At 42.9% G+C, this 16,236-nt stretch overlaps 1 pseudogene; it reads left to right on the forward strand.

Annotated features, from left to right (window-relative positions):
- The window catches only part of LOC123992537, a 59,882-nt pseudogene that overhangs the window by 33,544 nt on the left and 10,102 nt on the right, over positions 1 to 16,236 (forward strand).

A 16,236-nucleotide genomic window follows, 5' to 3' on the forward strand; every position in this document is an offset into this window, starting at 1 on the left:
CAAACTATAGTTTTGGCAAGTCTGTGAGGACATCTACTTTGTGCATGACACAAGTAATTTTTCCAACAATTGTTTTCAGATAGATTATTTCACTTATAATTCACTGTATCACAATTCCAGTGGATCAGAAGTTTACAAACACTAAGTTGACTTCTGCCTTTAAACAGCTTGGAAAATTATGTCATGGTTTTAGATGCGTCTGATAGGCTAATTGACATAATTTGAGTCAATTTGAGGTGTACCTGTGGATGTATTTCAAGGCCTACCTTCAAACTCAGTGGCTTTTTGTTTGACATCATGGGAAAATCTAAATAAATCAGCCAGGACCTCAGAAAAATAATTGTAGACCCCCACAAGTCTGGTTCATCCTTGGGAGCAATTTCCAATCGTCTGAAGTTACCACGTTCATCTGTACAAACAATAGTATGCAAGTATAAACACCATGGGACCATGCAGCCGTCATACCACTCAGGAAGGAGATGAATGTACTTTGGTGTGAAAAGTGCAAATCGATCCCAGAACAACAGCAAAGGACCTTGTGAAAATGCTGGAGGAAATAGGTACAAAAGTATCTATATCCACAGTAAAATGTGTCCTATATCGACATAACCTTAAAGGCCACTCAGCAAGGAGTAAATACCGCCATAAAAGGTCAGACTACGGTTTGCAGCAGCACATGGGGACATGTCCTCTGGTCTGATGGAACAAAAATAGAACTGTTTGGCCATAATGACCATCGTTATGTTTGGAAGAAAAAGTGGGAGGCTTGCAAGCCGAAGAACACCATCCCAACCGTGAAGCACGGGGGTGGCAGCATCATGTTGTGGGTGTGCTTTGCTGCAGGAGGGACTGGTGCACTTCACAAAATAGATGGCATCATGGGGTAGGAAAATTATGTGGATGTCTTGAGATGTTGCTTCAATATATCAATCAGGAAGTTAAAGCTTGGTCGCATATGGGTCTTCCAAATGGACAATGACCCCAAGAATACTTCAAAAGTTGTGGCAAAATGGCTTAAGGACTTCAAAGTCAAGGTATTGGAGTGGCCATCACACAGCCCTGACCTCAATCCTATAGAAAATTTGTGGGCAGAACTGAAAAAGTGTTTTGCGAGCAAGGAGGCCTACAAACCTGACTCAGTTACACCAGCTGTGTCAGGAGGACTGGGCCAAAATTCACCCAACTTATTGTGGGAAGCTTGTGGAAGGCTACCCAAAACGTTTGACCCAAGTTAAACAATTTAGAGACAATGCTACCAAATATCTAATTGAGTGTATGTAAACTTCTGACCCACTGTGAATTTCACATTCTTAAAATAATGTGGTGATCTTAACTGACAGGGATCTTAACTGACAGGGATTTTTTTACTAGGGATTTTTTACTAGGATTAAATGTCAGGAATTTTGAAAAACTGAGTTTAAATTTAGTTGAGTAAGGTGCATGTGAACTTCCGACATCAACTGTATATATAAAAAATAATTGGTTTCATATGAAAATGTGTACATATGAATCTGAAAAACAGGTAATGTATCTTAGTTTCTGTCCAAAACGGCAGTGTTAGTTATTTTGGAACATCTTATTGAACACAGAACACTGTAATTACAGTGGTTCATGTACTCTGTTCTGAGATGTGAGGATGTGTTCTCCTGCCAGGCATGCTGGCAGGTCGAGTGGCCAGGCGAGGCGATGCGATGCCAATCTTGTCCAGCTGGTACTTTTTCGGACGGCTATGACTCTGATCAATGCCGCCCACATTCCTCCTGTGGGGTCCTCAACAAAAAGGTTGTGACCTCTGGTACATCGCACTCTGATGCTGTCTGCGGAGACTGTCTGTATGGGTATGTATCCACATACAAGACAATCTCTACCCTCTCCCTTTGTAATCTCAATATTCACCAAACAAGTCGGACAAGTACCAACAAGCACCAACAAGCATGTGTTTTTCTTCATAAGCCACATTAGATACAGGCAAAACGGTTGAATGATTCTTCTGCTGTAAAACAACACTGCAACACAATAATCTCTCTCTCTCGGTGGCCCTGCTTAGTAAACAGGTGTATTACTGTGGTCCTACATCTTCATTTGTTATTTGATGTTATTTGCGGGTGTAGCGAAATGCTTGTATCCTGACCAGTCACTGTATAGCCCGGTTAGCATGTCTCTACCCTCCGACCAGGACCACCCCTCTCTACAGAAATAGACTGTTGACCTTTAAATATGGTCAGTTGGAAAAGTTTTACTTACTAGGACTTTGATATGGGGTTGTCTCACTTAGCTACCTTAAGACGAATGCACCAATAGTAAGTTTGTCTGGATAAGAGCGTCTGCTAAATGACCATGAAATGAATACACTGCTATGATAACATGGTATGGTTCTGTTGTGATATTAATATGTGCCTGTGTTGGTGCCACCAGGTTCCACCCCACTGCTGGGAGGACAGCCTCTTCCCTGGCCTGTGTGAGAGGTGAGTGTGGACAGAAACAATATCACGCCAACAAATAGTTGAATCGATTGTTTCCACTGGAGGAATAATGGTTTTAACAGAGCCATATTCTCTCACTTTCTCTCTCCCTACCCCCCTGCCCCCCCAGCCCAGTCTACCCACGTGCGCGTGGTGCGTACGGTGGATAAAGGTTCGACGGGCAGTGGCGGCCTGCCGGTGAACGGTACAGCAGTGCGGAGCCCGGAGGAGAAGAGTACAGAGTATGCAGTGTTCGCCCTGGTGCCAATCTTCTGTGTGATGGGACTCCTGGGGATCCTCATCTGTAATATCCTCAAGAAGAAAGGATACAACTGCACTGCTGAGAAGGAGGGAGGAGACGAGGAGAATGCTACACCACAGAAAGAGGGTGAGAGAGACACAGATAGAAAGACACAGATAGAGACAGATAGAGACAGATAGAGAGACAGATAGAGAGACAGAGAGAGACAGAGAGAGACAGAGAGAGACAGAGAGAGACAGAGAGAGACAGAGAGAGAGACAGAGAGAGAGACAGAGAGAGAGACAGAGAGAGAGACACAGAGAGAGAGACAGAGAGAGAGACAGAGAGAGACACAGAGACAGAGAGAGACACAGAGAGAGAGACACAGAGAGAGAGACACAGAGACAGAGAGAGAGACACAGAGACAAGAGAGAGAGAGACACAGAGACAAGAGAGAGAGAGACACAGAGACAAGAGAGAGAGACACAGAGACAAGAGAGAGAGACACAGAGACAAGAGAGAGAGACACAGAGACAAGAGAGAGAGACACAGAGACAGAGAGAGAGACACAGAGACAGATATACAGGTATCTGGGCTGTGCCTTTTAGATTTTCTCTTGAATAAGTGTTTTCAAGGGTCCTTACAACAATGCATGAACTGATATTTTGGATGACCAGAGGAGACACCAGGGCCCAGTTTTTCATGATCAGAGGAGACACCAGGGCACAGTTTTTCATGACCAGAGGAGACACCAGGGCACAGTTTTTCATGACCAGAGGAGACACCAGGGCACAGTTTTTCATGATCAGAGGAGACACCAGGGCACAGTTTTTCATGACCAGAGGAGACACCAGGGCACAGTTTTTCATGACCAGAGGAGACACCAGGGCACAGTTTTTCATGACCAGAGGAGACACCAGGGCACAGTTTTTCATGACCAGAGGAGACACCAGGGCACAGTTTTTCATAATTATCCGGATCCTTTAATCCTGTTATTTGGTGTCCAGCCTTTAATTGCTGTTGAGCCTGTTTAAAAAAAAAGAAAAAAAGAAAATAATCAGATAAGATAATTCTGATCCAGATACCACAATATCAAGATCAAAGAATCTGGATAGATTTTCAGTGCTTTGAACAGGACTACGCCTTGCCATCTACTAGTCAGGTTGTGGTACTACATCTACACATTTCTTTACCTTTATTTAACCAGGTAGGCCAGGTGAAAACTCCTTTATTTAACCAGGGAGGCTAGTTGAGAACACCTTTATTTAACCAGGTAGCCTAGTTGAGAACACCTTTATTTAACCAGGTAGGCTAGGTGAGAACACCTTTATTTAACCAGGGAGGCTAGGTGAGAACACCGTTATTTAACCAGGGAGGCTAGTTGAGAACACATTTATTTAACCAGGTAGGCTAGTTGAGAACAAGTTCTCATTTACAACTGCGACCTGGCCAAGATAAAGCATAGCAATTTGACACATACAACAACACAGAGTTACACATGGAATAAACAAAACATACAGTCAATAATACAGTAGAACAAAATAAAACAAAATGTCTATGTACAGTGAGTGCAAATGAAGTAAGATAAGGGAGTTAAGGCAATAAATAGTCCGTGGTGGCGAAGTAATTACAATATAGCAATTAAACACTGGAATGGTAGATGTGCAGAAGATGAATGTGCAAGTAGAGATACAGGGGTGCAAAGGAACAAGATGAAGAAATAAATACCAGTATGGGGATGAGGTAGGTAGATAGATGGGCTGTTTACAGATGGGCTATGTACAGGTGCAGTGATCTGAGCTGCTCTGACTGCTGGTGCTTAAAGCTAGTGAGTGAGATATGAGTCTCCAGCTTCAGAGATTTTTTCAGTTCGTTCCAGTCATTGGCAGCAGAGAACTGGAAGGAAAGACGACCAATGGGAGAATTGGCTTTGGGGGTGACCAGTGAGATATACCTCCTGGAGCGCGTGCTGCTATGGTGACAATTGAGCTGAGATAAGGCGGGGCTTTACCTAGCAGAGACTTGTAGATAACCTGTAGCCAGTGGGTTTGGCGACGAGTATGAAGCGAGGGGCCAACCAACGAGAGAGTACAGGTCGCAATGGTGGGTAGTGTATGGGGCTTTGGTGACAAAACGGATGGCACTGTGATTGTCATGTTTTGTCATTGATTATCATGTCTTGTCCCTGTGCTTCCCCTTCTATTCGTTTCCCTCTGCTGGTCTTATTAGGTTCTTTCCCTCTTTCTATCCCTCTCTCTCCCCCTCCCTCTCTCACTCTCTCGCTCTCTCTTCTCTCTATCGTTCCGTTCCTGCTCCCAGCTGTTCCTATTCCCCTAATCAATCATTTAGTCTTCCCACACCTGTTCCCGATCCTTTTCCCTGATTAGAGTCCCTATTTCTCTCCTTGTTTTCCGTTCCTGCCCTGTCGGATCCTTGTCTATTGTTCACCGTGCTGTGTCTGTGTATCGCCCTGTCGTGTCGTGTTTCCCTCAGATGCTGCGTGGAGAGCAGGTGTCTGAGTCTGCTAGGTTCAAGTGCCTTCCCGAGGCAACCTGCAGTTCTTGATCGAGTCTCCAGTCTGTTCTCGTCATTACGAGTGGAATTATGTCTTATGTTTGTAGAATTACTTTACTGGATTAAAGACTCTGTTTTCGCCAAGTCGCTTTTGGGTCCTCATTCACCTGCATGACAGTGATAGACTGCATCCAGTTTGTGAGTAGAGTGTTGGAGGCTATTTTATAGATGACATCACCGAAGTCGAGGATCGGTAGGATGGTCAGTTTTACAAGGGTATGTTTGGCAGAATGAGTGAAGGATGCTTTAATTGCGATATAGGAAGCCAATTCTAGATTTAATTTTGGATTGGAGATGATTAATGTGACTCTGGAAGGAGAGTTTACAGTCTAACCAGACACCTAGGTATTTGTAGTTGTCCACATATTCTAAGTCAGAGCCATCCAGAGTAGTGATGCTGGACAGGCAGGCAGGTGCAGGCAGCGATCGGTTGAATAGCATACATTTAGTTTTACTTGTATTTAAGAGCAATTGGAGGCAACGGAAGGAGAGTTGTATGGCATTGAAGCTCGTCTGGAGGTTACTTAACACAGTGTCCAAAGAGGGGTCAGAAGTATACAGAATGGTGTCGTCTGCGTAGAGGTGGATCAAAGAATCACCAGCAGCGAGAGCAACATCATTGATGTATACAGAGAAGAGAGTCGGCCCGAGGATTGAACCCTGTGGCCCCATAGAGACTGCCAGAGGTCCGGACAACAGGCCCTCCGATTTGACACACTGAATATCAGAGAAGTAGTTGGTAAACCAGGCGAGGCAATCATTTGAGAAACCAAGGCTGTTGAGTCTGCCAATAAGAATGTGGTGATTGACAGAGTCAAAAGCCTTGGCCAGGTCAATGAATACGACTGCACAGTAATGGCTCTTATCGATGGCGGTTAAGATATCATTTAGGACCTTGAGCGTGGCTGCACCCATGACCAGCTCTGAAACCAGATTGCATAGTGGAGAAGGTACGGTGGGATCCTTTAACCTCTTGCTCCTACCTGACACGCAGGCGTCCCATCTAGACATCTGGAAATGCAAATGCACTACGCTAAATGCTAATAGTACTAGTTAAAACTCAAACGTTCATTAAAATACACATGCAGGGTATTGAATTAAAGCTACACTCGTTGTGAATCCAGGCAACAAGTCAGATTTTTAAAATGATTTTCGGTGAAAGCATGAGAAGCTATTATCTGATAGCATGTAACACCCCAAAAGACCCGCAGGGGATGTAAACAAAATAATTAGCATAGTCGTCGCTACACAAACCGCCCAAATAAAATATAAAACATTCATTACCTTTGACCATCTTCTTTGTTGGCACTCCTAGATGTCCCATAATCACTATTGGGTCTTTTTTTCGATTAAATCGGTCCATATATAGCCTAGATATCGATCTATGAAGACTGTGTGATAAACGGAAAAAAATAGCGTCTTATAACATAACGTCATTTTTTTCAATTAAAAAAGTTGACGATAAACTTTCACAAAACACTTTGAAATACTTTTGTAATGCAACTTTAGGTATTAGTACACGTTAATAAGCGATCAAATTGATCACGAGGCAATGTATATTCTATAGCTGTACGTCTGGAAATAATGTTCGGGTAAATCTCAACCAAAATATCTGGTCGGAGACCTGAACAAATGGCTTGTCTCTTCTTCGTTTGACCAAGAAACAAAGCCTAGGCAAATGACAAGACTGTTGACATCGTGTGGAAGCTGTAGGTATTGCAACCTCAGCCCCATTTAATGTGGTTCGCCTTTAACAATGGGTTGAAGTGGCGGATGGATATATTTTTCCATTTTCAGTGATCAGATTTTCCTGCGCTTTTCAATGAAACGCACGTTCTGTTATAGTCACAGCCGTGATTTAACCAGTTTTATGAGTGTTTTCTATCCACACATACTATCCACACATACTAATTATATGCATATACTATATTCCTGGCATGAGCAGCAGGGCGCTGAAATGTTGCGCGATTTTTTACAGAATGTTCGAAAAAGTAGGGGGTAGGAGTAACAGGTTAATGACATACAATCCTGATTTAAGGTTAGATTGGATTACCAAATCCTTATCCCTATCCGGAGGATCAGAATCTAATTTTCAGATTAGAAAAATCCCAATTCTAACATTTAACCCTATCCTATTGTCAAAATTAGATCATATCACTTTACAAAAACTGGGTCTCGACAGTAACCCTGACTCCTCAGACTCTAATTCAAACCTGGCATCTATTTTCAAAGCCTTCCCCCAATATGGGTAACCTAGTTTTAGCTCTTCAATGGTTGCTTAGCTTTATACGTAAGGGGATACACATGGGCATCGCATGTCCTGTTGCTCACACACTGGGAAGCAGGGCCCTGAAACAACATACTATTATGTCTCTAAGGACAGAGAGAAATGAAGGTCCTCTGGTACAGATGGTAGCTGTGTCACGACTACACCTCTCACGATCACAGGGCACAAACACATCTCTTCTTTCAGCCCTTTTCATAGACAGTAGTCATGTTAGACTATAAGCCATGTAGACAGTGTGGTGGTGGGAACTAAACGTTGGATTAAACTCTGACGCTTGGGAATGACACATTCTAACCCCCTACAGGTCAGAGGGCAGCTCTCTGGAAATACAATGCATTCCTAATCATACCACACACACACACACACACACACACACACACACACACACACACACACACACACACACACACACACACACACACACACACACACACTCCTAATCTGGTTGGCAGTCTCCACCTCTTTGTCTAGTGTTGCTAGTGTCTCAGTCTCCATCTCCTTGTCTAGTGTTGCTAGTGGCTCAGTCTCCATCTCCTTGTCTGGTGTTGCTAGTGTCTGTCTCCACCTCTTTGTCTGGTGTTGCTAGTGTCTGTCTCCACCTCTTTGTCTAGTGTTGCTTGTGTCTCAGTCTCCATCTCCTTGTCTAGTGTTGCTAGTGGCTCAGTCTCCATCTCCTTGTCTGGTGTTGCTAGTATCTCAGGCTCCATCTCCTTATCTGGTGTTGCTAGTATCTCAGTCTCCATCTCCTTATCTGGTGTTGCTAGTGTCTCAGTCTCCATCTCCTTGTCTAGTGTTGCTAGTGGCTCAGTCTCCATCTCCTTATCTGGTGTTGCTAGTGTCTCAGTCTCCATCTCCTTGTCTAGTGTTGCTAGTGGCTCAGTCTCCATCTCCTTGTCTGGTGTTGCTAGTATCTCAGGCTCCATCTCCTTATCTGGTGTTGCTAGTATCTCAGTCTCCATCTCCTTATCTGGTGTTGCTAGTGTCTCAGTCTCCATCTCCTTGTCTAGTGTTGCTAGTGTCTCAGTCTCCATCTCCTTATCTGGTGTTGCTAGTGTCTCAGTCTCCATCTCCTTGTCTAGTGTTGCTAGTGGCTCAGTCTCCATCTCCTTGTCTGGTGTTGCTAGTATCTCAGGCTCCATCTCCTTATCTGGTGTTGCTAGTATCTCAGTCTCCATCTCCTTATCTGGTGTTGCTAGTGTCTCAGTCTCCATCTCCTTGTCTGTTGTTGCTAGTAACTGTTCAGTTCAGTTGAGCGTACTAGTGCTTCACCCGTCTACCGAAAGTTGATGCTGTTGCTATGCAATCTCTTGCTAGCTAGTTAGCATAACACATAACTAGCTAGACATTTTACGACTTCGGGTGTGTTCTTAAAGTTAATCTAGAATGCCAGAGTGCGCAAATCCAGAGCGTTATCAGATTGTCTGTTTGTAAATTCAGAGCGTTTCACTCTCGGGTCTTACACTGGACGCTCTGGCCGAGGAGGGTTGATCCAAGCGTTCTGACTTCACAACGGCAGTCAAGCACCCAAGCTAACTGGCTAACATTGACTATCTTGCTAGCTACTTCCATCACAAAAGAGAGAACACCTCACTCTGACCATTTTACTCACCCTAGCAGAGCTGGTTAGGATGTTTTCATGTTGTCTAGAGCGTTGGTGACTAACTGTGCTGCTGGCAACAATTTAATTACGCTTGTTTTTGCTGACGTTTATTGACACCGGCCATATTGAACGGGTGTTGTGTTCGTAAATTCATCAGTTATTCTGCGCTCTGGCACACTCAGACGAGACTGCTCTGAAACCGGAGTAGATTGCCAGAATTAACAATGCCGATTGAGAACTCACAACGACTATACCACTTAGCTAAGAATGACGTAAATAATCAAATCAATAAATGCTGGCTAGTTAGTTAAATAGCATATAGTTAATATACTGCCTGGCAAGTTCCATGTATTAGTAGCCAACTAACGTTAGGACGGTAACTAGCTAACATACCGGTACAAACTGTAATGCTATGTGGTTCGTAAGGATAGAGTAGCTAACAAATTGTCAGCCAACTTATTTGAAAAGTCATTACTTTATTACATTGCTCAACATTTTCTCAACATTTGTCATAATTAGTTAAAGTAATGAATTTGTATCCACTGTCGTCTGACTATTTTTCACCATTTTCTACAAATCTGAAAGCGTTGTGAAGCCACGCCCATTTTCAGAAGAATTTGCATTATGGGCCCTAAAAGCACAGAAATGGTCTCCACTGCAAATATACTTTGTATTTTGGTGAATTTAGTACGACATCTGGGAACTTTTAGCATACTAACTATATCCATACTATGACCAATAAGCATAGTATATACTCAATTTACATCACAAATAGTACAGTTAGTGAGGTTAGTATGAGTAATGGAACACAGTTCCTGTATTGTGAAACCGTAGCTGCCCTGTACCATGTAGAAACACCCACCCCTCCTTCTTCTCTATCAATCTATCTCTCCTTTCCCAGATCAATTATTCAATAATTTATTCTCTACTTTCCTATCTCTTCTATCATACACTTCTCTTCTCCTTTCCTATCTCTCCTATCATCCACTTATCCTCTCCTTTCCTATCTTTCCTATCTCTCCTATCCTCCACTTCTCCTTTCCTATCATCTACTTCTCCTTTCCTTTCCTATCTCTCCTTTCCTATCTCTCCTATCACCCACTTATCCTCTCCTATCCTCTCCTTTCCTATCTTTCATATCAGCTACTTCTCCTTTCCTTTCCTATCTCTCCTATCATCCACTTATCCTCTCCTTTCCTATCTCTCCTATCATCCACTTATCCTCTCCTTTCCTATCTCTCCTATCATCCACTTATCCTCTCCTTTTCTATCTTTCCTATCATCCACTTATCCTCTCCTTTCCTCTCTATCATATCATCCACTTCTCCTCTCTTTTCCCTTCCTATCCTCCACTTCTCCTTTCCTCTCCATCATATCATCCACTTCTCCTCTCCTCTCTCCCCTCCCTGCTCCGTCCCTCGGTGTCAGTGTGTTGCTGTGTGTTTGGACATGTTCCAGGTCTCAGGTCTTTAGGGTTTACTGTTGCGTGCAGCATTGAGGGCAGCTGCTGCAGTGGTGCAGAGACAGACAGAAAGAGAGAGACTGAGAGAGAGCGAGATGGGGGGGGGGTAAAGAGAGGAGGATGGTGTCAAGTGATGGGTAATAGTGAAAAATAAAAGGAACTATGAAAGATGAAGAGGGGAGAGCGAAGAGCAATACTGGGTGATAGAGGGAATGAGGCAACAGAGGTTAGAACTCATCTAATTAACATCCCTCCTGTTCATCCATCTCTCTCTCTCTCTCTCTCTCTCTCTCTCTCTCTCTCTCTCTCTCTCTCTCTCTCTCTCTCTCGCTCTCTCTCTCTCTCTCTCTCTCTCCCCCCTACTCTCTCTCTCTGTATATATGCTTACATAACAGTGCTGTCTGACAGTGGGCTAATCCTGAGTGGGCTGAAGAGAAATCCCTTACACCAGCACTTTACCCATTCGTGTGTGTGTGACACCTTTTCCTACGTCAGTTCTCTTTTAACTCCACTCAAGGGGAACACTCATTTGAGAACATGGGGTTGTACAAGCTCTACAGAATACGTATCTGCTAGCATTAGCTGGCTGTGATACGTATCTGCTAGCATTAGCTGGCTGTGATACGTATCTGCTAGCATTAGCTGGCTGTGATACGTATCTGCTAGCATTAGCTGGCTGTGATACGTATCTGCTAGCATTAGCTGGCTGTGATACGTATCTGCTAGCATTAGCTGGCTGTGATACATATCTGCTAGCATTAGCTGGCTGTGGAAGCACACAGAGATAGGTCAACTCAGGCTGCTGCTGAGATATTGTTGTCCATGGAGACCAACACACACACTCTAGCAAACACCGAGTGTTGAATGGAGCGTGTAGCGGAGTGAGCTATTCTAGTTCCCCCATCTGATCACCTCTGGTGCTATGGGTTGGTGCCGGTTGCTACAGAGACATCTATTCTCTGTTGGTTGCTCTCATACATACATACCTTTTATCAGAGAGGCTGAATACAGAGCGAGACAGATCAGAAAGAGTGTGAGAGAGAGTGTGAGAGAGGGAGAGAGTTTTATTTTACCTTTATTTAACCAGGTAGGCTAGTTGAGAACAAGTTCTCATTTGCAACTGCTACCTGGCCAAGATAAAGCATTGCAGTGTGAACAGACAACACAGAGTTACACATGGAGTAAACAATCAACAAGTCAATAACACAGTAGGAAAAAAAAACATTTTAAAAATGGGAGTCTATATACATTGTGTGCAAAAGGCATGAGGAGGTTTTGCAGATTAACACTGGAGTGATAAATGATCAGATGGTCATGTACAGGTAGAGATATTGGTGTGCAAAAGAGCAGAAAAGTAAATAAATAAAAACAGTATGGGGATGAGGTAGGTAAAAATGGGTGGGCTATTTACCGATAGACTATGTACAGCTGCAGCGATCGGTTCGCTGCTCAGATAGCAGATGTTTGAAGTTGGTGAGGGAGATAAAAGTCTCCAACTTCAGCGATTTTTGCAATTCGTTCCAGTCACAGGCAGCAGAGAACTGGAACGAAAGGCGGCCAAATGAGGTGTTGGCTTTAGGGATGATCAGTGAACTGAGATAAGGCGGAGCTTTACCTAGCATGGACTTGTAGATGACCTGGAGCCAGTGGGTCTGGCGACGAATATGTAGCGAGGGCCAGCCGACTAGAGCATACAAGTCGCAGTGGTGGGTGGTATACGGTGCTTTAGTGACAAAACGGATGGCACTGTGATAAACTGCATTCAGTTTGCTGAGTAGAGTGTTGGAAGCAATTTTGTAGATGACATCGCCGAAGTCGAGGATCGGTAGGATAGTCAGTTGTACTAGGGTGTGTGAGAGAGAGAGAATTCACAAATGGGACAAACACCAAATTGAAACTCTGCATGCAGGATTATGCAAAAAAGATTGTCTGTGTACAACGTAAAACACCAAATAATGCATGCAGAATAGGATTAGGCCGATACCCACTAATGATCAAAATCCAGAAAAGAGACGTTAAATTCTACAAACACCTAAAAGGAAGCGATTCACAAACCTTCCATAACAGAGAGATGAACCTGGAGAAGAGTCCTCTAAGCAAGCTGGTCCTGGGGCTCTGTTCACAAACACACCCCACAGAGCCCCAGGACAGCAACACAATTAGACCCAATCAAATCATGAGAAAACAAAAAGATTATTACTTGACACATTGGAAAGAATTAAGAAAAAACAGTGAAAAACTAGAATGCTATTTGGACCTAAACAGAGAGTACACAGTGGCAGAATACCTGACTACCGTGACTGACCCTAAACAGAGAGTACACAGTGGCAGAATACCTGACTACCGTGACTGACCCAAACCGAAGGAAGCTTAGTGAGCATAGCCTTGCTATTGAGAAAGTTGGCAGACCTGGCTCTCGAGAGAAGACATGCTATGTGCACACTGATCACAAAATGAGGTGGAAACTGAGCTGCACTTCCTAACCTCCTGCCCAATGTATGACCATATTGGAGTCACATATTTCCCTCAGATTACACAGATCCACAAAGAATTTGAAAACAAACCCAATTTTGATAAACTCCCATATCTACTGGGTGAAATACCACAGTGTGATGTCATAGCAGCAATATTTGTGACCTGTTGCCACAAGAAAAGGGCAACCAGTGAAGAACACACACTGTTGTAAGTACAACCCATAATTATGTTTATTAATTTTCCCTTTTGTTCTTTAACCATTTGGACATCGTTACAACACTGTAAAAATACATATGACATTTGAAATGTATTTATTATTTTGGAACTTCTGTAAGTGTAATGTTTACTGTTTTTTTATTGTTTATTTCACTTTTGTTTATTGCTATGGCAATATTAACATATGTTTCCCATGCCAATTTAGCCCTTAAATTGAAATTAAATTAGAGAGAGAGAATTTCAGAACAGAACGGGAGATTTAGCAAGTTTACTCATCTCTGTTGGTGTGCAACAGCCCTACAGTTTTTTCACATACATCACACTGAAGTGTCACTCAAACACATACATCACACTGAAGTGTCACTCAAACACATACATCACACCTATTCAAATAGACAAAGACCGTCTTCATGATTTCCTTTGTGCCTCTTTAATGAAAAGTAATTTTGGTTCAAATCCCTGTGGAATGTTTCCTTATTTCTAAACCCAGTTCCGTCACTGTCTGGTTCCCCGGTCTGTTACTTAAAAATGGCCTGTCTTTTTCTCTGGGTAGTAATGTTGAATATTTCTCTCCCTCCGTCTCTCTTTCTCCCTCACTCCCTCTGCGCCCCCCCCCCTCTGTAGGTAATGCTTGTCCCTACATCGTAGACGATCCTAATGAAGACACCATCAGTGTTCTAGTGCGCCTCATCACAGAGAAGAAAGGTACTAGTTCATTTATGATGACGTCACTGTTTCTGATGACGTCACTGTTTCTGATGATGTCATGGGCCTGAGTGTAAAGCAACCCCTAGCCTTTACCCCTTCTGTGTTGGTGATTTGAAAGTGAAAATGATGGGTGTGGGCTCTCCTATGCCCATTACAAGGCCAGGTTTAGGCATATTGCCTAGTCTGTTCAGATCTGCAAACACAGAGAGACGTCTCTGCTAATAGGTTTGTGGGTTTTGAAACCACTAACTTCATCAATACGAGATAATAGCCAATTGAGTTTGAGCGCGGTCATCACACTGATCTGATTTCATCCACCGTCAATAATATCTTCCCTAAAGAATCTCTCTCTGTGTGTGTGTGTGTGTGTGTGTGTGTGTGTGTGTGTGTGTGTGTGTGTGTGTGTGTGTGTGTGTGTGTGTGTGTGTGTGTGTGTGTGTGTGTGTGTGTGTGTGTGTGTGTGTGTGTGTGTGTGTGTGTGTGTGTGTGTGTGTGCGTGCGTGTGCGTGTGTGTGTGTGTGTGTGCGTGCGTGCGTGCGTGCGTGTGTGTGTGCGTGCGTGCGTGGGTGCAATCACTCCTACAGTTATGTATGTAGTAATTCTAGGCAGTATTTGCTGAAGTGCTGTATGTGTTGTAGAGAACGCTGCTGCCCTGGAGGAGCTGCTACTGGAGTACGAGAGTAAACAGATGGCCATCAGCAAAGCCTCTTCAATCAAGTGAGAACCCTAAATATAATACATGCATAGACATACCTACCTTAAACAGTGTTCTGCTCAGTCCTATTGGGTGAGAGCAAGGCCTGTACTCAGATCCTTCACAAGGTATTCATACCCCTTGACTTATTCTACGTTGTGTTACAGCCTGAATTCAAAATGGATGACATGTATTTATTGCTCACCCATCTACACACAATACACAATAATGACTAAGTGAAAATATGTTTTTAGAATTTTTTGGCAAATTTATTGAAAATTAAATACAGACGTATCTCATTGACATAAGTATTCACACCCCTGAGTCAATACTTTGTAGAAGCACCTTTGGCAGTAAATACAACTGTGAGTCTTTCTGTATAAGTCTCTAACAGATTTCCACGCCTGGATTGTGCAACATTAGGCAATTTTTATTTTCTAAATATGTCAAGTTCTGTCAAAATGGCTGTTGGTCATTGTTAGACGGTCATTTTCAGGTGTTGCCATAGATTATCAAGCATATTTAAGAGAAAACTGTAACTCTGCCACTCCGGAACGTTCACTGTCTTCTTGGTAAGCAACTCCAGTGTAGATTTGGCCTCGTGTTTTAGGTTATTGCCCGGCTGAAAGGGAAATTAATCTCCCATTGTCTGGTGGAAAGCAGAGTGAACTAAGTTTTCCTTTAGGATTCTGCCTGTGCTTAGCTCATTTCCTTTCTTTTTTATCCTGAAAAACTTGCCCGTTCTTAACAATTACAAGCATACCCATAGCATGATGCAGTCACCACTATGCTTGAAAATATGGAGTGGTACTCAGTAATGTGTTGTATTGGATTTGCCCCAAACATAGCACATTTGCAGTATTACTTTAGTGCCTTGTTGCAAACGGGATGCATGTTTTTGAATTTCTTATGTACAGGCTTCCTTCTTCTCACTCTGTCAACTAGGTTAGTATTGTGGAGTAACTACAATGTTGCTGATCCATCCTGAGTGGTTTCCTTCCTCTCCGGCAACTGAGTTAGGAAGGACGTCTGTATCTTTGTAGTGACTGGGTGTATTGATACACCATCCAAAGTGTCATTAATAACTTCACCATGCTGAAAGGGATATTCAATGTATTTTGTATTTTATTTTTACCTATCTACCAATAGGTGCCCTTCATTGCCAGGAATTGGTCTTTGTGGTTGAATCTGTGTTTGAAATCCTCAACCGAGGGACATTACATATAATTGTAAATGAGATAGTCATTCAAAAATCATGTTAAACATTATTGTTGCACACAGAATGAGTTCATGCAACATACACATTTAAAAAAACACACAAGTCCACTTTAACATTGTGGGTATTGTGAGTAAGCCAGTGACAAACCATCTTTATTCAGACTCTAACACAACTAAATGTATTCATACATGGTTTTCATGTGTTATATCTGTTTCCATATTATCCATGACTTTCTAGTAGAAGAGACCATAATGGTTCATGAGAAAATATCCTAATCAAGTAATCAATTACCTCAATT

Source organism: Oncorhynchus gorbuscha, linkage group LG13 (assembly GCF_021184085.1).
Source record: "Oncorhynchus gorbuscha isolate QuinsamMale2020 ecotype Even-year linkage group LG13, OgorEven_v1.0, whole genome shotgun sequence".
Lineage (NCBI taxonomy): Eukaryota > Metazoa > Chordata > Actinopteri > Salmoniformes > Salmonidae > Oncorhynchus > Oncorhynchus gorbuscha.